Source organism: Pan paniscus, chromosome 10, assembly GCF_029289425.2.
Source record: "Pan paniscus chromosome 10, NHGRI_mPanPan1-v2.0_pri, whole genome shotgun sequence".
NCBI classification, from domain to species: Eukaryota; Metazoa; Chordata; class Mammalia; order Primates; family Hominidae; genus Pan; species Pan paniscus.
The window spans coordinates 21,239,916-21,265,051 of record NC_073259.2 but is presented as its reverse complement, the minus strand read 5'-3'; the positions used below and the strand labels follow the sequence as shown (position 1 = coordinate 21,265,051).

General features: G+C 39.1%; 1 protein-coding gene and 1 pseudogene across 1 annotated transcript in view; one reads left to right on the top strand and one right to left on the bottom strand.

Annotated features, from left to right (window-relative positions):
• Window positions 1–2,900: 2,900 nt before the first annotated feature.
• EPS8 (EGFR pathway substrate 8, signaling adaptor) overlaps window positions 2,901–25,136 on the top strand; it is a 198,747-nt gene continuing 176,511 nt past the window's right edge. Inside the window, exons 1-2 of the mRNA XM_055095435.3 lie at window positions 2,901–3,171; window positions 6,469–6,659. The gene's annotated coding sequence lies outside the window, so the exon portion shown is untranslated. The remainder of the gene's footprint in view (window positions 3,172–6,468; window positions 6,660–25,136) is intronic.
• On the bottom strand, window positions 15,845–18,549 carry LOC100994734 (small ribosomal subunit protein uS7m-like; annotated as a pseudogene).

The window sequence follows — 25,136 nt, the reverse complement described above, 5'->3', positions numbered from 1 at the left end:
GATCTTGGCAGAGACACTCTGTATACCAATAAAGAGAGGGAAGTCATTCCATTTAGAAAGAGTGTGTGTGTGCATTTATATACATATACATACATATTACATGTATGTATGTGATGTGTGTGCACTTATATACATATACATTATATGTATATATGTGATGTGTGTTTATGTATGTATGCATGCATGAAGGCATAGGAGCAGGAAACAATATGATGGATCTTTCAGGAAATTGGAGGGAGATGATAATAGAGAGGAAGACGTATCATGGAGAATTTATTCTATCTGATGACAGAGATTGGACCCTGCTCTGTAAACAATGAAGGATGATGTTTTACATATGGTTGTCACATTATCTTCTTTGTATTTTGGGGACAGTCAGTCTGGAAGCAGTTTGAGGGATGGCTTAGAGTGAAACTGGGTGTGGTTTGACCTGTAAGGAGACCTTTGTAACAACCTAGGGAAGAAATGCAAAAAGCCTGAAATATGTTAGTGGTCATGAGGATGAAAAAGGATGGGGCAAATATGAACATATTTTGAGAAGGAATTGATAGGACTTAGTGATCTAGTAAATATGGGTGAAGAGTAGCAACTCTTAATTAATGATTTTGGAAGAAGGTTGATGATTTTAATCTGGGGCTGACGAGTTGGAGATTCCTGTAGGATATACAGATAGCAATGTGGCTTATATGTGTGGAACTCAGTAGAGAAGTTTGGATTAGAGATACAAATCTTGAGAACTATGATCAGGAAATGTAGAATTATAATAGAAGACCAGGAGGAACACTGCAGAACACCAACACTCTCCAGGGAAAAGGAGGACAGAGACCATCAGAGACTGTGAAGCCATTGAATAGACAAAATAAAGCTCAGGTGAAAAACCCCAGAAGCATAGCATCATCAAAACGTTCAAGGAGGAAGTAGTCTCCTAATAGCACCAGAAACTCTGAATAACTTATCCTTGGAAGGAAAGACACTACCAATCCCTACTCATTTTTTTCTTATTCTTTCACTTTATTCTTCTGACTGTTCAAGCCTGACCTTGCACATTGTTGTTGAACAATAACTGACAAACAATATTAATGATGCTTGTAAAACTAGAGAACATAGAGTTTTCTCACAAATCAAAGAAATAAAATGGCATTCTCCTCTTCAACAAATAGAAGAAAAAGCTGTAAGATTTGTCATTTACTGTATCATGAAATCTTTCAATTTCTATTAAATCCGAGCACATCATCCTCATAAAAATAAAAAAGTAATTGAAAACTACCTCACTATGCCTCATATTTAGTACTGTTCTCTCACTACATAATAAAATTTTTCATTTATCATCAGAAGTGATGTGCTGTGTTCCATTTAACTCTACACAGAAAATTTTTCTATTCTTGTTTACTTTTTAATACATTATCAAAATACAATTTAAGAATATTCAACAGAAAGAGAATTAAAATACTGCCTTTTAAAAGAAAAAATGGTCTACCCAATAAAAAATGTTTAACAAAAATTAAAAAGTATACCAAGGAACATTTCTTACTTTGTTTTTATTACCATAATAAATGCAACACCATTATTGTATCCTGGTGACACAATATTTGTTCTGACCAGTTTTCTGAGTAGAAAAGCATTAGTTATACATGAAACTTGAATCCTGACTCAAGTTGAAGTAATCCTGATTCAAGTATAACTTGGGACCTTACAACTCTGCTATATTTTTATTGTGGTTACATAAACCACAATAAAAGTCTGCCATATTTTTATTGTGATATAAAAATAAATAAATTTTTTAAACTGTGATATTTTTATTGCAGTTTTATTTACAAAGCAAGTCATCTTCACAGTTTGACAGTATTATATAATAAAGAAGAAAAATTTTCCATGAGAATGAACCTTGAAAATAAAAACGAATCCTCTTTCCAGTCTATAGAGATTAAAGATGGTTACATTTAGTTTTCATCCTCTTATCAAAAGAAGGAATTTATGTCCACTTGCTTTAAATCTGGGCAGAGTCTGTGTGACTGCTTGACCATTAGCATATAGCAGGATTGATGCTAGGCTGAAGCTCTGAGCCCAATTTGTAAAATACTGATAGTTTCAACTTCCTATTGGAATATTTGTTTCTGGAACCCAACTGCCATGTTGTGAGGAAGCTCAAGCAATCTCATGGAGAGGTCCACATGGAGAAACTCATGTGGAAAGGAGCCAAGGTACCCATCAGTATCTCTCTTTCTCTCTCTCACTCCATCTTGTAAAGATATAACAAGAGCACAGCCATCTGTCCAGGAAGAGGGCCTTTACCAAGAACCCAGTTATGCTAGTACCCTGATCTCAGACTTCCAGCCTCCAGAATTGTGAGAAAGAAATGCTTGTTGTTTAGGTCACCTATTCTGTGGTATCTTTGTTAAAGCAGACACTAGCTATGTAAGTGAACTAACTTGCAAGTGGATTCTGTCCCAGGAAACTGCCTCGACTGATGCCATGGGAAAACAGAAATTCACCATCCCAACCCAACCATTCCAAAATCGTAAATTTATGAGCAAAATAAATGATAACTATTTTGTTTAAAATTTTAAGTTGAGGGGTACACTTGCAGGTTTTTTACCTAGGTGAACTTGTGTCATGGGGGTTTGTCGTACACATTATTTCATCACCCAGGTGGTAAGCCTAGTAGTTATTAGTCATTTTTTCCTGATCCTCTCCCTCCTCCTTCCCTCCACCCTCCTATAGGTCCTAGCATGTGTTGTTCTCCTCTATGTGCCTATGTGTTCTCATATTTAGCTCCCACTTATGAGTGAGAACAAGTGGTGTTTGGTTTTCTGTTCCTACGTTAGTTTGCTGAGGATAATGGCCTCCAGCTCCATCCATGTCCCTGCAAAGGACATGATCTTGTTCTTTTTTTATGGCTGCATAGTATTCTGTGGTGCATATGTACCACATTTTCTGTATCTAGTCTATCATTGATGGACATTTAGGTTGAGCCCATGTCTTTGCTATTGTGAATACAGTTGTAATGAACATACGCATGCATATATGTTTATAATAAAATGATTTATATTCCTTTGGGTATATAGCCAGCAATGGGATTCCTGGGTCGAATGGTATTTCTCTCTTTAGGTCTTCGAGGGATCACCACACTGTCTTCCACAATGGTTGAACTAATTTACACCCCCACCAATAGTGAGTAAGCATTCCTTTTTCTCCACAACCTCACCAGTATATAGAAAACTGTGGTTTTAAGTTACTAAGTTTTGGATGGTTTGTTATAGAATAATAGATGACTGAAGTATAATTTTAGAAATATTGCAATAAAGCCAGGCGTAGTAGCTCATGCCTGTAATCATGAGCTACCACACCTGGTGAGGGCAGGAGAATCGCTTGAGCCCAGGAATTTGAGACAAGCCCTGGCACCATAATCCCATCTCTATAAAAAATTTAAGAATTTAGTTGTGTGTGGTGGCATGCACCTGTAGCCCCAGCTACTAGGGAAGCTAAGTCAAGAGGATTGCTTGAGTCTGAGAGGTTAAAGCTGCAGCGAGCCCTGGTTCACCCTGGTTGCACTAGAGTGCTCCAGCCTGGGCAACAGAGAGATACCCTGTCTCAGAGAAGAGAGAAAAAAGAGAAAATACAAAAATTATCCGGGCATGGTGGTGGGCGCCTGTAATCCCAGTTATTCGGGAGGCTGAGGCAGATAATTGCTTGAACCTGGGAGGTGGAGGTTGCAGTGATCCAAGATTGCACCACTGCACTCCAGCCTGGGTGACAGAGTGAGATTCCGTCTCAAAAAAAAAAAAAAAAAAAGAGAGAAAGAAAGAAAAAGAAAGAAAAAAGAAAGAGAAAGAATGAAAAAAGAAAAAGAAAGAGATAAAGAAACAAGAAAGAGGAAGAAAGAGAAAGAAAGAAACAGAGGGAAAGGCAGATTTATCACAGTATAAATAAAGAAGCCCTTAAATAAAACATTTGTATTGCAATTTCAATAGTCACATGATATAAAAACAAGGATTTTCTACTTTTTTAATGGTTAAAACAGTTTTATCATACTACGCATAGTATATAAACATACTACTTTAATGTTTGTTCTGAGTGAAGTGGAAAGTTGTATTCCAGGAAAATATGAGAAGTGTAAGAAATTAACACGTTAAATTCAAACAGAGAGTTACTCTGACAGGTATAATGTTTTCAAATACGCTAGCCATATTAATTTAATTCCACTGGCCATGAACTTTGCTATAACATTTCAGTAATAATTTCACATGTGTTAGTTTTCATTCACTAGTTCCTAGCTGAAACAAACTGACTCAGCAAAATTTTAGGATCACAGATTTGGCAAAAGAATGACAAAGACATTAAACAAGGCTTCACCTTGGCTGGACACAGTGGCTCACACCTGTAATTCTAGCACTTTGGGATGACAAGGCTGGTGTATTACTTGAGCTCAAAAGTTCAAGACTAGTCTGGGCAACATGGCAATACCCCATCTCTACAAAAAATTAGCCGGGCTTGGTGGCACATACCTATAGTCCCACCTACTGGGGAGGCTGAGATAGAAGGCTCACCTAAGCCTGGGAGGTCGAGGCTGTAGTGAGCTTTGATGGAGATACTGCACTCCATCCTGGGCGACAGAGCGAAACCCTGTCTCAAAACCAAAAAAACTAAACAATGGAAAAACAAAAAAACTTTACCTTAATCAATCACTATTTCTATCTGTAGAATGCTTATTGTTTCTTGGCCACTAAAATAAGATTAATATACCTTTGTGGGACTAAACTTTGACCATGGCTGACAAATAGAAAGTATCTTAATAATTGTATGTAAAGCAATAATTTTAAGGTTCCATTATCAACGCAAACATATTGCTTATTTAGACTGGAGTCTTGGGAGATAGTGAAGAGGCATTGTGTGTGATGGTTACTACATTATGGCAATCCTCTTCTCATTCATCATCTATTGCTCTAGGCATGGGTATGTGAACCATGTCTAGCCAAAAAGACCTGGGGAAGTTAGCTGGAGACATTTGGAAAAGATTTCCTCCTATGTAACAGAGAGAGGCCCTTGAAGAGAGTACCTCATTTCATCATAATTTTATTATACATATATATGAAGATGTGTCATACATGATTCTAGAGAAAGTCTGCTAGTCTTCCCTCGATCACAAAATTGGCAGGGGGAATGATGGAAAGAACCTGTGTCCTTTATGACATTGTTAAATCACTTCCCTTATTCTTCAACTGCCTGCCTCCAGACTTGTTTTTGAGTGAAATAACTAAATGTTTCACTATTGTTTAACCAAGTTGTAATAGAGTATTTTGATACTTACAGCCAGAAGCAATTATAATTGATTCAATAGCGCTATAAACTGCCTACACAATGCCTGAAAAAATCGCACATGTTTAAATACTTTGGTTATTATTTCTGTAAGTAAAATATAAGGTAAAATATAAACACTAATATGTCAAAATCATTGATTCTGCTAGCTGCTCATAATCCTTCCCTACTCTGATCACTCAAAATACTTTGTCCTTTTTTTGACAATGATCTTACATGCTTTACATTTCAATCATTTGTGAACATGATTTATATTGCCTTATAAATTATAATCTCTTTTGTGCCTTCTATACAGTATGTACTCAATAACTATTTGTTAACTGAATTAATGATTAAGTCATTGTATTTATTTATTTATTTACTTTTTTATTTTTTATTTTTTTTGAGATGGAGTCTCGCTCTGTCACCCAGGCTGGAGTGCAGTGGTGTGACAGCTCACTGCAGCCTCCACCTCCTGGGTTCAACGATTCTCCTGCCTCATCCTCTTGAGTAGCAGGGATTACAGGTGCCCACCACCACTCCTGGCTAATTTTTATAATTTTAGCAGAAACAGCATTTCACCGTGTTGGCCAGGTTAGTTTCGAACTCCTGACTGCAAGTGATCTGCCCACCTCAGCCTCCCAAAGTGCTGGGATTACAGGGGTAAGCCACCATGCCCAGCCGTAAGTCAATGTATTTAATTGCATTGTTAGCCAGGTGTGGTGGCTCATACCTGTAATCCCAGTGATTTGGGAGGCTGAGGCAGGAGGATCGCTTGTGGCCAGAAGTTCAAGACCAGCCTGGGAAACTTAGTGAGACCCCCCCCCACATCTCTAAGAAATAAAAATACTTACCCAAGTGTGGTGGTGCACCTGCAGTCCCAGCTACTCAGGAGGCTGAGGTGAGAGAATCTCTTGAGCGTGGGAGTTCGAGGCTGCAGTGAGCTATGATTGGACCACTGCACGCCAGCCTGGGTGATAGAGCAAGACTCTGTATCTGAAAAAAAAATAAATACATATATTACAGAAGTGTGCAAAAAGCAGACATCATAATTTCCAAGGACTGTACCCTTGTTTTGTGTGTGTGTGTTTGTGTATGTATGTGTAAAATTTAACAGATTTACATAATAATTAATGAGTTTGCTGGTAGTTGTCTTTCTTTTTTCACTTTTAGATGCTACCATTGAATTTAATTATGATGCTGTCTTCAACATGGAAGTTACATAAGAAAATTTGAAGCCATTGTGTATTTCAGCTAGGCTTCTTCTTAGGAAATAGAGGTCAGCCTAGTGCAGTGAAGTCTGATTGGAGGTGGACAATGAGGATCCTGCCAAGGTGCTGTCCTTAGCTTCTGTTCAGCCTAATGTAAGTTCATTCCTTTTGATTACAGTCATTTCAATGACTTTTTTTGCCCATAAAATTATGACCACATAATTCTTATAGACTCTTCTAGCTTTTCAATGTTGGGGAAGAAAGCTCGCCTAATAAGCAACTTTTCAACCTCAGAAGCTTAAGTATTATGAAGCAATAAGACCCAAGATTTGATGAAAGAAAAACCAGAATTTAGTATGGCTGAAGATAGGTGGGGATACAGACCATGGCAGGTAGGCCCTGGATGAGGGAGGGAGTGTCCACTGTAGAAGCTTCTGAGGTTGGTTGGAAGGATAAGTCAAAGGGTTTGGGCACTAAAAGTTAGTTATTAAGTGGAAAGGAAAGATGTACTGAAAATCTACTCTATTTTAAAGTTTTGCCTGGGACCAGCCATGATAGAGGAAAATGGGAAAGAAAGTGTTTGTATGGTTTATGTTTGTTTTTCATGTTATTCAAAGAGCCCATCTTTGGAACTAAATAATTTGCAACTTTCTACCCATATAAATTTGTATTAATTACTTCTCTCTTTCCCAGAGTTTCTGTTTCCTCAAAAGTAAAATGGCAATAATAATGTCTACTGCACAGAGTTCTTGAGATCACATGACATAGCATATAATCTATGCTTAGCACAGTGCCTGGGACATGAAATCCCTGCCAAGCAAATGTTAGAGTTATTTAATAAATGGTAAATGAGTGTCTGCCATGTTCTCTACTTTAGGCACTGGTAATACAAAGGTGAACAAGATGCGGGCTGCATTCTAAAGTATAAATGAATAAAAAAGTGTGCTTATTAGAAATGACTGACCAAATTTAGAATCTAAAGAAATATTCAAAGCAGATTCTTGGTGTTCAGAAACTCAGGTATAATGTAAAATAAAGACACATACAAACGGTTGGGAAATATTTATAAGGGAAAATATATATTGAACTTTAGTACACAATAGGTTTGTTCTGTTCAACTTAAAATTTGCCTTTCAAACATTTGCATTTCTGGATCATAGTGGAAATGGGAATATGATCTGCTAGAAGACTTTGTAAAGAATGAAAGGGAAAAGCTGAGTATCTGGAAAAGTCGAGGAGTTAAAAACATAAATGGAACGAAAACATAGAGGTTTTAAATTCAAACAGGGTTAGGATAAAGATCACAAGGTGAAATCACGAGGTATAGTGAGGCAGAAAGAAGAAATATTGTATTGTTTGGCAGTTGATTATAAAAAAATAAAAATCATCTCTTTATGTAAACATTAAATGAACAAAAAACAATGACAACAAAAGGGTGGCTAGAGCTTAACTAGGAAGAAATAGCTAAAGTAGATGCTACAGAAGTGCTGAAAGTGAGATAATGTAAAATACTTTGCATGCTATACAGGAGTCATTAAAGGGAAGAGGTTTAAATATGTGCTGGGCATGCTTATATCCTACCAGGGTGTCATTTAAGTTAAGTCAATGAAAAAGCTGAGAAAATAACAGGAGCACAAATGGTCTACCACCAGTAGTTATTTACACTAAGAGGATTGGGAATGTTTTCCTGTTTGCACTATATTCCTTTCCAAGAGCCTATGTGTATACATGTCTGTATGCCTGTTTTAGAAAGAAAAAGAATCTATATTATACCATTAGTCCAAGGCCATGTCTAAAATGTTTTGGTAATATGGATTAGTTAAGATAAATATTATTGTTTTCATTTATGTCACAGACCTATGTGTTTTCTTAGCAAATCAATTTTTGAGGCAGAGCAGATCAGAAAGGAAGCAGTTGTTTAGAGTTTCAAAACATCTGGAAAGTTATTCTGGCAATAGAGTCAAATCCACTAGCAAAACAGATGTTTTCCACTGTGGCGGGAAAATGCAACTTTCTTATATGTATTGCATATGGTCCAAATCCATTTCAGAAATAACACCCCACCTCTTAAAGGGCCTTGGGACCACAGTGCTCTCATGGATTCTGCCAATGTAAGCATGGCCAAGGCCATTTAGGTGTTCGAAAGGCAATATTTTATAATAATCTTTCAATCTTGTGTTTTATGAAACAAAAGAAAAAATTTAAAAAGTCTAGGTTGCCTCTCCAAGCCCTCAGTTGAAAAGTTAAAGTTGGGTTAAAGCCAGTTGGTAACCTTTGGAAGGACTTCTGGGAGCTAGGAGTGAGGAAGGACAGGAGGTCAGGAGAGAGAACTGCAGCCTCAGAGTTCTTCTGGCTTTTTCTCCCAGAAAAAGCAAAGAGAAGCTTCTTCCTACTAAACATTTGGAAAGAGTATCAGAAACTCTTGGAGACAAGAGTTGTCAAAAACTCAGAAACTGTTGTGACCAGGAATAGAGGAAACTGATTCATTCAAAAACTCATTTAGGGAAAATGTTTCCTTTTACAGAAGACTCACATTCTCACATACAGAAGAATTTTAACTATTAGATGGTATAAAGCACATATTCTAGTTTTTTTTTAGCCCTTGTAAAAATAGAAGTAAAATTTTAATAAAAAGCATTTGCATCGGTCATTTGCCAATTAATTGTTTTAAGCTAAAATGTTCCGTATCCTAAAAATTGAAGACTTTCCAATGGAAAATTTTCATGGTTTAAAAATTAGGTTTTCAGCATTCTTGATTAAGAAAAAAATAAAAATAAGGAGAAATAGCCAGGCGCAGTGGCTCACGCCTGTAATCCCAGCGCTTTGGGAGGCCGAGGTGGGCGGATCACGAGGTCAGGAGATCGAGACCATCCTGGCTAACACGGTGAAACTCCATCTCTACTAAAAATACAAAATATTAGCCGGGCATGGTGGTGGGCGCCTGTAGTCCCAGCTACTCGGGAGGCTGAGGCGGTAGAATGGTGTGAACCCGGGAGGCGGAGCTTGCAGTGAGCGGAGATCGCGCCACTGCACTCCAGCCTGGGCGACAGAGCGAGACTCCATCTCAAAAAAAAAAAAAAAAAAAAAAAGGAGAAATAGAAAAACGAATGGCTTTTTAATTGTATTAAATAATGTAAAAATATGTTTTGCCAAGAGTAAGATGGAGGAAAGTATACTTGATTAAGCTAATTACATGGTTTGGAATCATCAGGGTGGTCAATATTTGAAAATGTTGCTCAATTATATAGAGAAGTACTTAGATTGTCCCAGAGGCTGAGTATTATAAAATATTTTATAGTTTTAAAAGCCTGTTCTGTAAAGATAAAGGGTGCAAATCATTATTTAGATTTAGAGATATTGAGATTTCTGCTATTATTTCTAGAGAAGGATTGCCTGCGGTCACAAAATGTTTTAGATCTCTTTATAATGAGGTTCCACTGTGGTGTAGGCTACAGTACTGACAGAGATTATTTGTGCTCTGTTCATCTCAGCTTGGTACATATGCCTGCCAAAATACGGTAACTACAATTATGAATGCTGGGATTTGGATTTACATGTGTCAGGGAAAATGTGAATTAAGTCAATTATTGATACTAGGCAGCCACATTTCATTTCCAACTTATTAACATTATAACCTGATCCACTTATGATATCATCACCATCTCTGTTTACTCTCATTCTTGTCTGAAGCTAGCTCATCAGGAATTTCAGAGAGAACGCCTTTGAGCCTGAAACTCTTTAATTATCACCTGGTTCCAGGGAACTGTGAGCTAGAAAGATACCATACTTTAGAGAAAAACATAAAGATCTCTCTATGAAGATTATTTGCATTTGTCTGAGAGATAATGCTATTCATCCATTGTATGGAGGAGTGCCCAGAATAGAAATGAGCAAGGAGCAAAGATTTGCTAAGTGAATGCTCTCTAGTTCCTTTTGAGACCTGTCTTCCAGGTGTAATGTTACTTTGTCTGAAGTATAGTGAATTTCCAAAACTGGGGATATACCAATTTTGGTAGGTGCCAAAACACATCTGAAAGCTGGAAAAAATGAGTTCTATATTTTTTGCAGCCGTCTCTCCCCTTCTTAAAGCCCTACTAGGGGATAATTGAAAACTGAGGTATGGATAGGAAAAGGAGTAACTGGAGATAGGAAAGTGCAAAAAGTATGAAAAAAATAGGAATACGTATAATTGAAGCAGGTGTGCTGAGAAAGGGCTTTGTGCAGTGATGTAGAGATAAAATGAGGCTCTGGGGTAATTTCTGGGATTGACATGCATACACTGCTATTAGTCTATCTAGTTACTAGTCTATCCTTCTCTCTTGCTCATAGGAAGAGAAGGAGAAAAGAAAAAGTTTAGCATAAGTGAAAGATACCAGGTTCAGAGAAAGCTGAAGTGTTTCAAGGGATATTTAGTTGACAGAAAATTGCAGAAAACACCTACACGAGTGATTACATTAGTTTAAGATGTATTGTGAAAGAAACATGGCTTTTTTTTATAACCGCCTGCGCTTACTTTTTTTTCTTTGTGTGGAAAGAGGGGCAGAGAACAGAAAGGAAAAGGCAATGGAGAAAAAGAATATGAACCCAAGATAACCTTGACTCTTTCTTTCCTAACCTTAGACAGGAAAGCAGAAACATGTCATTAGGCCAAATCTAAAGACAATAAAAACTTTAGATTTCTCTTTAGGCCAAGAAATGTCACAGACCAGCTTGGGAAAACATTAAAAGCTCATGAATTAAAACGATATTAGAATAAATAGGTCTTTGGGTTTCTATTTAAATACCTCATTAAAAGTGTAGTAAATGATTTTTTCCAACTAATTTTGTCAAGTAAAATCTTCCATCTGGCTTCACTGAGAAAGAATTTCAAAGTTGTGGAATAGTAGACTCAAAGCTGGAAGGAATCTGTCTTTTTATCCAACCCCCTCGTTTTCCTTGAGCAAATTCTACAGTGTAATGTAAACAGAATCTATCGAGCCCACATGCTCCAGACTTGCTCATTAAAAACACAAAACAGCTTCTGTCACTCCTATGTTCCCTTCCAGCTACTAGTCTATCCTCTCTTCCTAGCTAAGCTCCTTGCAACAGCAGTTTACCTTTGCTCTCTCCACTTCTTCACCTTCCTTTCAGCTTCCCAGGCCACAAAGCTGCCACTCCATTGAAATTGCCCACACTTAAATTCCCTCAGAAAGCACACTCTCCCATCTGTGCAAATAAATGTTGGCTTTGAAGCAGGACAGTTGGGTTTCAATCTTGCCTCTCTCATTGATTTCCTGTGTCACCTTAGGCAACTTCACCTCTCTGTGCCTCATTTTCTCATCTGTAAAGTGGGGATAATAATAATCCTTACTTTACAGGGTCTTCATAAGAATTGACTAAATTAAGCTATGTAACCTGGTCAAAACGGTGTCTGGCATGTTACTAAAATACATTTCGGACTGGGTGTGGTGGCTCACACCTGTAATCCCAGCACTTTGAGATGCTGAGGCAAGAGGATCTCTTGAGCCCAAGAGTTTGAGCTTGCAGTGAACTATCATCCTGCCACTGCACTCCAGCCTGGGTGACAGAGGAAGAGCCTGTCTCAAAAAATAAACAAAAAAGGCTGGGCACAGTGGCTTATGCCTATAATCCCAGCACTTCGGGAGGCCGAGGCGGGCAGATCACCTGAGGTCAGGAGTTCGAGACCAGCCTGGACAACATGGAGAAACCCCGTCTCTACTAAAAATACAAAATATTAGCCAGGCATGGTGGTGCATGCCTGTAATTCTGGCTACTCAGGAGGCTGAGGCAGGAGAATGGCTTGAACCCAGGAGGCGGAAGTTGTGGTGAGCTGAGATCACGCCATTGTACTCCAGCCTGGGCAACAAGAACAAAACTCTGTCTCAAACAAACAAACAAACAAACAAAAAATTAAAACAAACAAAAATAAATAAAATGAAATAACTTGTATTTTGAATACTTAGCTTTCACTATGTTTCTTGCTACATTTGTAGTTTTACTGTTAACCAGTTCACTCCTTCCAAGCTCCCTTCCATCCCTCCCTCTTCCCTGCTTTACTTGGTTCAGTTTTCCTATGTATTTGAGTCTCTCCTGTGGGCCAGGGCACTGGGACTAGTGAGCTAGACAGCACACTGCATGTTTTCATGGGGCTTGAACCCACAGTTTTCATCTCATCACCCTAGTAGCTGCTGCTGCTCAGTTTTCTGTGGAGGCTCCTTTTCTTCTTTCTGCCTCTTGATTTCTTAAATGGTCCTTACATTTTGTCTTCTTATTCCAGTAGAACATTCTGAAGATGAAGACATCCATGCTATACCAAATCTGTCTTCTGTCTTGACTATACTCGTAGGCCTACACTTTACGCTACATATTAGTTGTCTTCACCTGTTAAAAAGGCACTTCAATCCCAAGATCTCCAACACAGAATGGATTATCTCCCCACTGTAGTCCCCTTGCCTGGTTTTACTCTGTAGCCAATGGCACTGCCACCCATCTGGACACCCATATCAGAATCCTCTTTCCTCTTTGACTCCCCACATCAATCATATGACAATCTGGCTTGCTTCTCAGATGTGATCTCTCTTCTCTACTCTCATGTTTTTAGTTCAGGCCTTCATTATTTTTCTATTTCTTCATGGTTCAGTCTTGGTAGGTATTATATGTCCAGGAATTTATTCATTTCTTTTAGGTTTTGCAACTTGTTGGCAAAGAGTTGCTCATAATCATCTCAAATTCTTTGCATTTCTGTGGTCTTAGTTGTTATGTCTCCTTGTTTATTTCTGATTTTATTTATTTGGTCTTCTCTCTTTTTTTCTTTTTCTTTTTTCTTTTCTTTTTTGAGACTGAGTCTTGCTCTGTCGCCAGGCTGGAGTGCAGTGGCATGATCTTGGCTCCCTGCAACCTCTGCCTCCCAGGTTCAAGCAATTCCCCTGCCTCAGCCTCCTGAGTAGCTGGGACTACAGGTACGCTCCATCATGCCCAGCTAATTTTTTGTATTTTTTTGTAGAGATGGGATTTCACCATGTTGGCCAGGATGGTCTCGATCTCCAGACCTTGTGATTTGCCTGCCTCGGCCTCCCAAAGTGCTGGGATTACAGGTGTGAGCTACCGCGCCTTGCCCTTTTTTCTTAGTCTAGACAAAAGTTTGTTGATTTTGTTTATCTTTTCAAAACATCATCTTTCTGTTTTGATTTTCTGTAGTTTCTTGGTCTCAATTTCATTTATTTCTGCTCTGACCTTTATATTTCTTTCCTTCTACTAATTTTGGTTTGGTTTGTTCTTGCTTTTCTAGTTCCTTGAGGTGTATATTTAGATTGTTTATTTGAAGTCTTTCTACATTTTTGATATAGGCATTTATTGCAATAAATTTCCCTTTTACTGCTGCTTTTGCTGTATCCTGTAGATTTTGGTATGTTGTATTTCCATTTTCATTTCTTTCAAGAAACTTTTAAATTTCCCCCTTAATTTCTTCACTGACCCACTGGTCATTCAGGAGAATGTAGTTTGATTTTCATGTGTCTGTGTATTCCCTGAGGTTTCTGTTTTTATTGATTTCTAGTTTTATTTCATTGTGGTCAGAAAAGATACTTGATATGATTTCTACTTGTTTGAATTAGTTGAAACTTGTTTTCTGGCATGAGATATCGTCTATTCTGGAGAATGTTCCATGTGCTGATGAAAAGTATGTGTATTCTGCAGCAGTTGGATGAAATGCTCTGTAAATATCAATTAGGCCTATTTGGTCTTGGGTGTAGTTTAACTCTGTTGATTTTCTGTGTGAATAATCCATCCTTTACTGAGAATGGAGAGTAAAATCCCTTACTTTTATTGTATTGCAGTCTATATCTCCTTTTTCATCTATTAATGTTTGCTTTATATACTTGGGAGCTCTGGCATTGGGTGCACTGATATGTAAGTGTTATAAAATTGTTATATCCTCTTGCTGAAATGACCCCTTTATTTGTTTTTTGTTCCTGGAACACCAATAATTCCTGGATTTGGTCTGTCGATGTAATTTTCTGTATCCTGTGGGTGATCTTTGTTCCCTTTCACTCTGTTTCTTCTTAATTCTTTGTGTACTTTCACATAGCCTGTCTTTAATGAGGGAGATCTGAAAGAGGATATCCTATTAATATGGAAAGGATTGTTAGGGGTTTGTGCCTAGGGGGACCAACCTATGGAATGTACCTCCTGCTGCATGGTGCTGCTGATTGGACACTCTGATTTGGTGTTTCCTTTTTTTTTTTTTTTTTTTTGAGACAAAGTCTCACTCTGTTGCCCAGGCTGGAGTGCAGTGGTGCAATCTCGGCTCACTGCAAGCTCCGCCTCCTGGGTTCACGCCATTCTCCTGCCTCAGCCTCCTGAGTAGCTATGACTACAGGCACATGCCACCACGCCCCGCTAATTTTTTTTTTTTTTTTTTTTTGTATTTTTAGTAGAGATGGGGTTTTGCCACGTTAGCCAGGATGGTCTCGATCTCCTGACCTCGTGATCCGCCTGCCTCGGCCTCCCAAAGTGCTGGGATTACAGGCATGAGCCACTGCACCCAGCCTTGGCATTTTCTTTTGCCAAGTTACAGAGCAGAGTGTCCAGGGCTGGGGATGGTAGTTCCACTTCCCTTCCTTGTGTCTGGCAGCCCTCAGGGATATTTCTACCTACAGCACCTGGTATGCTTCCTGTGGTTTGAGGCAGGGACAGGTTTCCTGCTAGGGAACCCAAGATGATAGAGAATCTTGTTGCCCACCTTTATCTCACTTTTCCCAGTGTAGAAACCATGAGTAAGGGAAGTTTTCCACACTTTTGGTGCCAGGAAGGAGGAAGCATGTGCTGGATATGGAAGTCTGATTTTCTTACTCTCTGCTCAAAGTTGTTTCACTTTTCTGTGGTCTCGGGAACTATCTCCTCCTCATATTTGAGTTCTGTATATTGCTAGTGATAATCTCAGCACTATATATTTGTTTTTGGTTTTCTGTGGGGTTGTTGGGGGGAGGGGCTAAGGCCATTTTGGAGCCCGATTTTTCTCTTTATGGAAGACTAGCCTTTGAGATTTCTCTACTTCCTACCTTCCATTCCATCAATCTATCCTACACACTTTCTTTTTTCCCCCTCCAGACAGTTTTAGTGAATGGTAGTACTGTACCACAAGGTGTACCAGTTCAGTGTGAGAATTTTCTAATAAATCTTTTCTAATACCTAAAACAGCTTCCTTTTATATCATCCAAATGTCCAAAATCTTTTCTAATACCTAAAACCGCTTCCTTTTATATCATCCAAAGGTCCATCCCAAGCTGAGGGAAGAGAAGCCTGGGTCCTAAGTTTCTTGGACGACGTTTCCAAGACAATGTGCTCTCTCTTTACAAGGAGAGGGGGACAGAGGGAGAGCAAATTTTAGCCTCAAAGAAAGAAGGATTACCAGGCAATAAATATGCTGCTCCATCCTTCTCATGAGGCCTGCCGGCCCTTAAAAAGGAACTACATCCTTAACCCACAGCTATTTTTTGAAGTGGCAGTGGCTCACAGTATTTCTTGCAGTGGAGGGCCCTGGGCTCCTTCTGGAATCTCTACCGCCAGCAGTAGTGGGTCAGGGCATGGTTGGCCTCGACCATCTTGTGCATGTCATGCTTCCTCTTGATCACGGGGCCCTGGATGCAAAAAGCCTCCAGCAGCCCATGCGACAGCTTCTCTGGCTGGCATCAGCATCCCCTGGTTCCACTTAGTGATCATCCACTTTATGGCCAGGAAGTGGTGATATTGGTAGGGTAAGGATCCAGGGATCCAGGAGAAATGGCCTCCCTTGAGGATGGGTATCAGCCCAATCACAGGCTCATAGTTTTTCACTGCCTAGTGGAAGACGGTGTAGGGCAGGAGTTCCCAACTCCCAGGCCATGGGCCCGTGGTAAGGTTCATGGCCTGTTAGAAATCAGGCCACACAGCAGGAGGTGAGTGGCGAGCAAGCAAGGTGAGAAAGCCAGCATTACCGTCTGAGCTTCACCTCCTGTCAGATCAGCAGCAACTTTAGATTCTCATAGGAGCACGAACCCTATTGTGAACTGCACATGCGGGGATCTAGGTTGCATACTCCTTATGAGAATCCAGTGCCTGATGAAATCATCAATCCCTTCCACCCCTCTCCTATCAACCCCCTCTCCCCTGTCTGTGGAAACCAGTTTCTGGTGCCAAAACGGTTGGGGACCTCTGGTGTAGGGGTTGTGTTCAATGGTTGCCTGTTCCCCTGCAGAAGCATCATGGTACTTCTCATAGCTTCCAGAACCTGAGTCATGAAGGATCTGGCTAGTACTTTGTTTTCTCCCTTCATCATCATGTTGGTGAATTTACTGATTGTGGGGTCTTCGAACACAGAGCTCGTTGTCACTGTCGGAGCAGCTTTGATGAGCTGAGTCTCCTTGAGTTCCTGATCATTCTTCTCCTCCTCAGTTACTTCAGCCACTGGCTTGCCATAATGTTCCTTGTCAATCAAGGGATCTCTGAATTCAGGACCCTAGCAGCTCCACCTCACCTGAGTTAGCCCTAGAAGCTGCAAGACAGTCTGCCGCAAATCCAGCACAGGCCTGCCCCCTTACACACTTTCTTTTTCTTTTTTTGAGACCAAGTCTCACTCTGTCACCCAGGCTGGAATGCAGTGATGCAATCTTGGCTCACTGCAAGCTCCGCCTCCCGGCTTCCTGCCATTCTCCTGCCTCAGCCTCCCGAGTAGCTGGGACTACAGGCACCTGCAACCACGCCTGGCTAATTTCTTGTATTTTTAGTAGAGACAGGGTTTCACCATGTTAGCCAGGATGATCTCGATCTCCTGACCTCGTGATCCTCCTGCCTCGGCCTCCCAAAGTGCTGGGATTACAGGTGTGAGCCACCGTGCCCGGCCCCCTTCCACACTTTCTAAAGCACAACTCTGTTTATTAATTCAACCATTTATTCACTCATTCACTCATTTATTTAATAACATGGAATATAAACACACTGTGTGCCAGGAACAGATTATTTTATTTCCCTCTTTAAGTTCCTTTAACAGTGCCTTGACTCCTTGTTATTTGTGTCTATGTACATTCTGTGTTCCTGCCTCCACCTCCTGCCCATTCCCTTGATAAACTGCTACATGTTCTTCATAACTCAGCTCAAATTTCTCCTTATTCATTCATTAAACTCTGCCCAGCACTGGGGATATATAGCAATAAACAAAACTGACAGATATCCCTGCTCTCACAGAATTTACATGAGGGAAACAGACAATAAATAATTGAACGAGATCTTCAGATTGTGATAGGTGCTGTGATAAAAAAGCAATGTAATGCAATAGGGAGAGAGAGAGTGAGTGAGTGTGTGTGTGTGTGTGTGTGTGTATGGGTTTAGGCAGGGTAGGAGTATAGTTTAAATAGGGTGGTTCGTCAGATAAACTTTTTCTGATGAGGTAGCACTTGAGCTGAGAACTGAATGAAGTGAGTGAGCCATGTAGCAACCTGGAAGAAGAGTGCTCTAGGGCAAGGGAAGGGCAAGTGCTAAGGCGCTGTGGCGAATGCATGTCAGAGTGCTGGAGGAGCAGCATGGAAGTTGGAAGCCATTCAGTGAAAGGAAGCACAGCAAGTCTCTGTGATGTCACTGCTGGTTTTGCACAGCAGCGTCAGGCACTCATTTCCCTGTGCTCAGGTAGCACCTGGTATTAAATTGTACTGGTATGACATGGTGTATGGTTGTCGTTATTTGTTTATGCTTGTCTAATTGCTAACAACACTGCATGCCCTGAAGGGTGGGGACCATTTTGTACTTTTTTTTTTTTTGTATCCCCAGGGCCTATCCCTGTGCTTGGCAGGTACTTGGACCTTTGCTAAATGGGTGAGTCAGAGGCCCTCAAGATGCTTTCTTATGCTTGAGTCACCTGATTGGGTTTCTTTGTTCTTACTTCTCCTGGTACTCTTCTGGAGTAGGGCTTTCATTACCTCTCTCTCTTAACAGTTGGTATTGATGTTTGACCAGCTTTGGCTACTTCCCTCCGGGAACCTTGAGTCTTGGACATTTGTGTGTTGATTTCCATTTGTGACCCTCTACTCCTCCTCAGATTTCTTTTTTTCTTTTTTCTTTTTTTTTTTTTTTTGAGACGGAGTCTCGCTCTGTCTCCCAGGCTGGAGTGCAGTGGCACGATCTCGGCTCACTGCAAGCTCCGCCTCCCGGGTTCACGCCGTTCTCCTGCCTCAGCCTCCCGAGTAGCTGGGACTGCAGGCGCCCACCACCACGCCCAGCTAATTTTTTGTATTTTTTTAGTAGAGACGGGGTTTCACCGTGTTAGCCAGGATGGTCTCCATGTCCTGACCTCGTGATCCGCCCGCCTCGGCCTCCCAAAGTGCTGGGATTACAGGCATGAGCCGCTACGCCCGGCCTCCTCAGATTTCTCATGTGTTGCAGGGATAAGTATGGCCTGTGTGGGCATTGCCGCTGAAGGGCTCTACATGTTGGAGCTGTGGAAAGGCTCGTACTGACAGCAGTAATAAAGGAAGAGAAATGCAGAAGGCAGGGGCAGAATATGGAAGGACTTGCAAGTTGAGCGATAATAAAAATATTGGCAATTGACTGTTATTGTTTACAAAAGTCATGCTGAGATTCTACTTTTAATATTTTACAAATACTTCACTATTTATCGTCATAATCTTTTTTGTGCTAGAGTGAATAAGTTTTAAACTTTAGCTTATTTTTCGATGACCAAAATGTCATATATATATATAATAATAATATGGTTTTATAAGATGTCAGATCCTGAAAATAGATGACATCTATAAAATGAGACAATGTATCTCTCTCTTTTTTTCTCAGAGTGGGGAGTGTTGGGTTTTTTTTAAAGATAAGTATCTCAAAAATTGCAAATACAGGTGCGAATCACTAGCAAACAAAAAAGCCTCTAAATTGTTGAAATAACTTTTATCATGAATATGAGCAAAGTTTATATACCTTATTATAAAACAACTTTTGGCCTTCTGATGTAAAACCTACTTACTCTAATTTCATACACAACTATAATGTTGGTATCTATTTCATTAGGTCACAGCAGATTAAAAGTGATAAATTAACAGGACAGGAAAGGTGGTAGAGGAAATCACAGCAACAAAACAGACGGGAGGATGCCAGATTGCATAGAGGCAGGAAGACTTAGAGAAGCAGACCTCGAGTCCTCAACATGATAGCCATGACCTCTACATCCAAGACAAAACAACTCAGGCACCCTTTTAGTCACTGTTACATAAGTGCGCAGTGACTTATCTGCAGTGTCACATCAAAAGATTCATTTTTCTTTTAAGTTTGTTTGTTTGGGTTGTTTGTTTGTTTTCAAATTCCATTTGGTAGCAAAGCCTGACTTGTCTTGTACTTGTTTGGCAGCAAATCTTATCTGAACTGATGTGAGGCAACTTAGGAAGTTCATTCTAATTTGTGGGAATATGTTTTGCTGCAGAAATAATGTGTTAATTACAGACCTTATTTGGGGTGGGACGAATATATGGTATAAGTACCATGTTCCCTTTACAAAATTAAAAACATCTGGTTGCAAGGGTTTTGTTTAAAGGGTCGTGTACCTCTGTAGTACAGTCGTGAATGCCCAGAATGATGAGTGTGGTTAATAAGATCAGAAATGCATCCTTTGGCCAGGTGCAGTGGCTCACGCCTGTAATCCTAGCACTTTGGGAGGCCGAGGTGGGCGATCTCTTGAGGTCAGGAGTTCGAGACCAGCCTGGCCACTATGGCAAAAACCCATCTCTGCTAAAAATACAAAAATTAGCCGTGCGTGGTGGCACATGCTTGTAATCCCAGTTACTTGGGAGGCTGAGGCAGGAGAATCGCTTGAGCCCAGGAAGCGGAGGTTGTAGTGAGCCAAGATGGTGCCACTGCGCTCCAGCCTGGGTGGCAGTGTGAGACTCTGTCTCAAAGAAAGAAAGAAAGAGAGAGAGAGAAAGAGAAAAAGAAGGAAAGAAAGAAAGAAGGAAAGAAAGAAAGAAAGAAAGAAAGAAAGAAAGAAAGAAAGAAAGAAAGAAAGGAAGGGAGGGGAGGAGGGAAGGAAGGAAGGAAGAAAGGAAGGAAGGATGAAGGAAGGAAAGAAGAGAGGAAAGAAAGAAATGCATCCTTCATACAATAAAGTGAAGAAAATACTTTGAAAGCTTTGCATTTAAAAAGTGTTCATTAAAGTGGTACGAAACTTAGTGTTTTTGGAAAGCCAACAAGTGTTTATAGCACACTTTAGAGATTCTCTCTTTCTTTCTCTGTGTGTGTGTTCGGGGTTGTGGATGTGTTTCTGAGTCCTTTAAGATGAAGTTACATTTAAAATCTGTGGGATATATTTGCTCTTGCCTTGCCCAAACTGGGATTTCTTAGCAACCAATGAATTTTTGATTAAAAAAACCAAAGCAAAAACGAAACTGGGATTTCTGTGCTGTGATCAGGAAAATGATCTTTAAGGTTGTTGGAATTACCTTGAGCACAAGTGATCTCGGTGAGATAGCTATTGATAAATGTGAATTTGCATTTTAAAACTTTCCAAATTCATAATAGGAGTTTTCTTTCGTTTTATTTTCCCTGCTGAGGATTCTGCTGTTAAGGAAGAAGAAAGTTTGGGTGCCAACTAAAGGAAACAGTGTCTGTGTTTGCAATGCCAATGAGCTTACCCAGGGGGAATTGTTAAATAGCCTAAGGATTATTCTAGCTCAGCAATCGTAAAGATACAAAAATGCAACTTTGGACATTAGGGATGGGAGTTTTAAAAATCTGCCCGAGTTCTAGCAGGAGTAAAGAATTGAGAAACATGAAAAATCCACAATGAATAATAAAATATTACTAAGTTAAATTTTCTCTGCTACAAAATAATACTTTTTTGTTGTATTAAAAATGGCTTAAAATTCAATTATAGAAATAAATTAACTGAAATAGTGAAAGTGACTCCTATTACACTGTCACCCCTCTCCCATAAAATACTTGTAGAATGTTGGCTTATATTTATTTGTTATTCTTTTTTATATAAGTTAATTCATACTGCATAATATATTGCAACATGCTGTCTCCCCCCACCTTAATAAATATATATCTTGCTGTCTATCCTAGCTAGTAGTTAATGTCACCACCTCATTCTTTTCAATTGTATGGTAGAATTCCACTTTAAAGGTCTGCTATAATTTTAAACAGATAGTTTTTTGAAGATTTTTCCCCCCACAGTTATTTTATTTTCTTCCCTTTTCATTCTCATCTGCTTTTTTTTTTTTTTTTTTTTTTTTGCTTAGGCACAAGTAGGAAAATAAAAAGCCTAGATCTGATTAGAAAAAGCTGTAAATAGTGAGATAAGTGCTGTTCATAAATGGCAAATTTCCAGTTCTGCAGAACAAACAGCACCATTCTCTCAAAAAGATAAAACAAATGTCTCTTTTGCATTTTAAGGAACATTCAGCTGTTACTAGTAAATGGATCAATAACTCTCAAATTCAAAAATTAAATTTCCATCAGTTATACAGAACATTAAAATTTGTGGAGGAAATCAAACTTTTCATAAAAACCATAAAAACAAACTTTCACATTTAAAATTGGAAACAGAATACCTGTGCTCTTGTTCAGAAAGGAGTTTTTTTTTGTTTGTTTTAAATCTACAGAGCTCATCAGTCATTCAAAGGTCAGAGATAATAGGGAATGAGACATTCTGATGACCTGAGTCCAGGTAAATAAGAGAATATGACTGGAGCACTTTCACCACAAATTAGAGCAACAATTCCATTGTCCTTCTTCCGTCATTCTGTCTCATCTCTTTTAGCCTTTCCCTAGCCATGGTTGTCTCCCTGCATTAAGGTCCTCCCTACCGTATGCAATTCCACAATTTTTCTCCCAGGAGGGAGAAGAATAGTAATTAAGATGAGCACCTATGATTCACCTTACAATACTATTGCAACTTATCTGTGTTAGCTTCCTCATTTCATTCCTTTCCTGCCTTTCAGAGGTAACTACTATTCTGATTTTTGTGATAAACATTCCTTTGTTTACAAACAAATTTTTAACAAATGTCTGCTGCTCCTAAATAATAAATCATTTAGTTATGCTTTTCTGAGCTCTCTAAAAAGGATATCTTATCATGCATAATCTTCTATGACTTTTTTCACTCAACTCTAAGTTTCTAAGAGTAATCTATACTGCGGAACATAGTGGTTGCTTCCTCATGTTCACCGCTATAGAATATTTTGTTAACAGAATATACTAGAATTTATTTCTCTTTCTTGCAGTTTTACATATTTATAAATTTTATTATTATGATTTCTTCTTCTATTCATACATTATTGGGAAGTCTGTTTTTTTTTTTTTTTTTTTTTTTTTTTTTAGATGGAGTCTCGCTCTGTCACCCAGGCTGGAGTGCAGTGGTGGGATTTCAGCTCATTGCAACCTCCTCCTCCTGGGTTCAAGTGATTCTCCTGCCTCGGCCCCCGAGTAGCTGGGATTACAGGCATGTGCCACCACACCTGGGTAATTTTTTTTGTATTTTTAGTAGAGACGGGGTTTCACCATGTTGGTCAGGCTGGTCTTGAACTCCTGACCTCGTGATCTGCCCGCGGTGGCTTCCCAAAGTTCTGAGATTACAGGCATAAGCCAGCATGCCGGGCGGGGAGTCTGTTTTTAAATCCCATTTAAATTAATCTTTAGAAATTAAAATGTACAATTAATTAAAATTTCATTTTAAACTTAAATGTTTTAAAAATTAGTCTGCTATGGATTTCTAACTGTACTGCCTTACAAACAGATGAGTCAAGATCAGAGGTCAGTGAGTCACCACCCTATGGGCCACACTTGGCCTGTCACCTGTTTTTCTACAGCTGGCAAGCTAAGAATGGTTGGTACATTTTAAATGGTCAAACAACACAAAAGAAGGATAATATTTTGAGGTCTGTAAAAATTACATAAAATTCAAATTTAGTGGGTCTTACATTAATTGGAACATAGTTAAGGTCATTTGCTTATGTATCGTCTATGGCTGCTATTGAGTTACACAGTGGCAGAGTTGTGTAGTTGCAATAGAGACCACTGACCTCCAAAACCTTAGCTTTTGTTATCAGGTCCTTTACATAAAAAGATTTTTAACCCCTTTTCTAGATGATGCAAATTCTCAGAAATGTATTAAGGTATGCTGGTTAATTTTTACAAATATTTCTTATGGGTTTGTTGAGTATGTGTATTCTCTAATTGCTATATGCCACATATGTATTATATATATGATATATACATATATCGATAGATATAGGTCTCTATATAAGTAATCTATATATATATCGAGAGATAGAGATAGATATAGAGAGATATCAATAACTTAACAGTGGTTGAATGGGTGTTGAAATAGCTACACTATGATAATAAGTTTTTCAGTTTCCTCTTGTAGATTTTATCATTATGTGATGACCTTTTCTAGCCACAATAGTGCTTTTTTATCTTGAAGTCCATTGCGTGTGATGTCAACATAGCTATACCAGCTTTAATTATTATATAATTGATATATCTTAAGCTTTCCACGTTCTTATGTTTGTAAATAACATATAGCTATATCTTTAAAAACTGCCTTGACTCTGTCTTTTAACTAGAAAGTTTAGTCCATTTATATTGTGATTATTTACATGTTTGAATGTTTTTCTCCTCAGTCTTTACCTTCTATCTATGTGTCTCCTTTCCTTCTACATTTCTTTTTTCTTGCTTTTTTGTGGCTTACAGAGGAAGATTGATTGTTAATATTTGTTTACCTCTTATTCTTTCTCCCTTCCTCTACTGGTTTGGAATTTCTACATCACATTTCCGCTCTTTTAGAGTCTTTAAGATATTGTAGAGCATAATGGTCAAAACCATGTTCTCTGCTTGAATTCAAATCCCAGCTTCATCACATACTAACTCTATGATTTATGGACCTTGAGAGCTTGTTTGGAGGTTCTAGCAGGGGAGCGCAGCTACTCGTATACCCTTGACCGAAGACCGGTCCTCCTCTATCGGGGATGGTCGTCCTCTTCGACCGAGCGCGCAGCTTCGGGAGGGACGCACATGGAGCGGTGAGGGAGGAAGGGGACACCCGCCTAGCCAGCCAGATCAGCCGAATCAACCCTGGCAATCAATGGGGTGACAGATGTCGCAGCCAGATCGCCCTCACATCCAACTCTATGATTTATGACCTTTGTGTGTGTGTGTGTTTACCTGTAAAATTGAGGTTGTGAAGTACCATATGGATCATTTCTCTTAAAATCTTATTGTGAATATTTTTCTTAAGGACACTTAAAATTAATATATTAACCTCCTCAGAACAATACAAAAACCTTAGAATGATTTAACTCTAATTATCCTCCTTCTGATTTGTAAGTTATTCTCTAGCATTTAAACTGTGTCTTTTAAGCCTCACAATTTCATATATTTATTAATATTATTTTGTACAGACCAGGCCTCTTTATATTAACCCAAATGTTAATCAGCTTCTTTGTTCACCATTTTTTCTTGTATTCCAGTATTTCCTACTGGGTCACTTTCCTTCATCTGAAAGTGTACTTCAGAAGTTCATCTAGTAAAGGCGGTGAAAAGAATAGTTTTTAATCTAAAAATGTCTTAATTCCATTTTTGTTCTCAAAATATAATGTTTCTGGA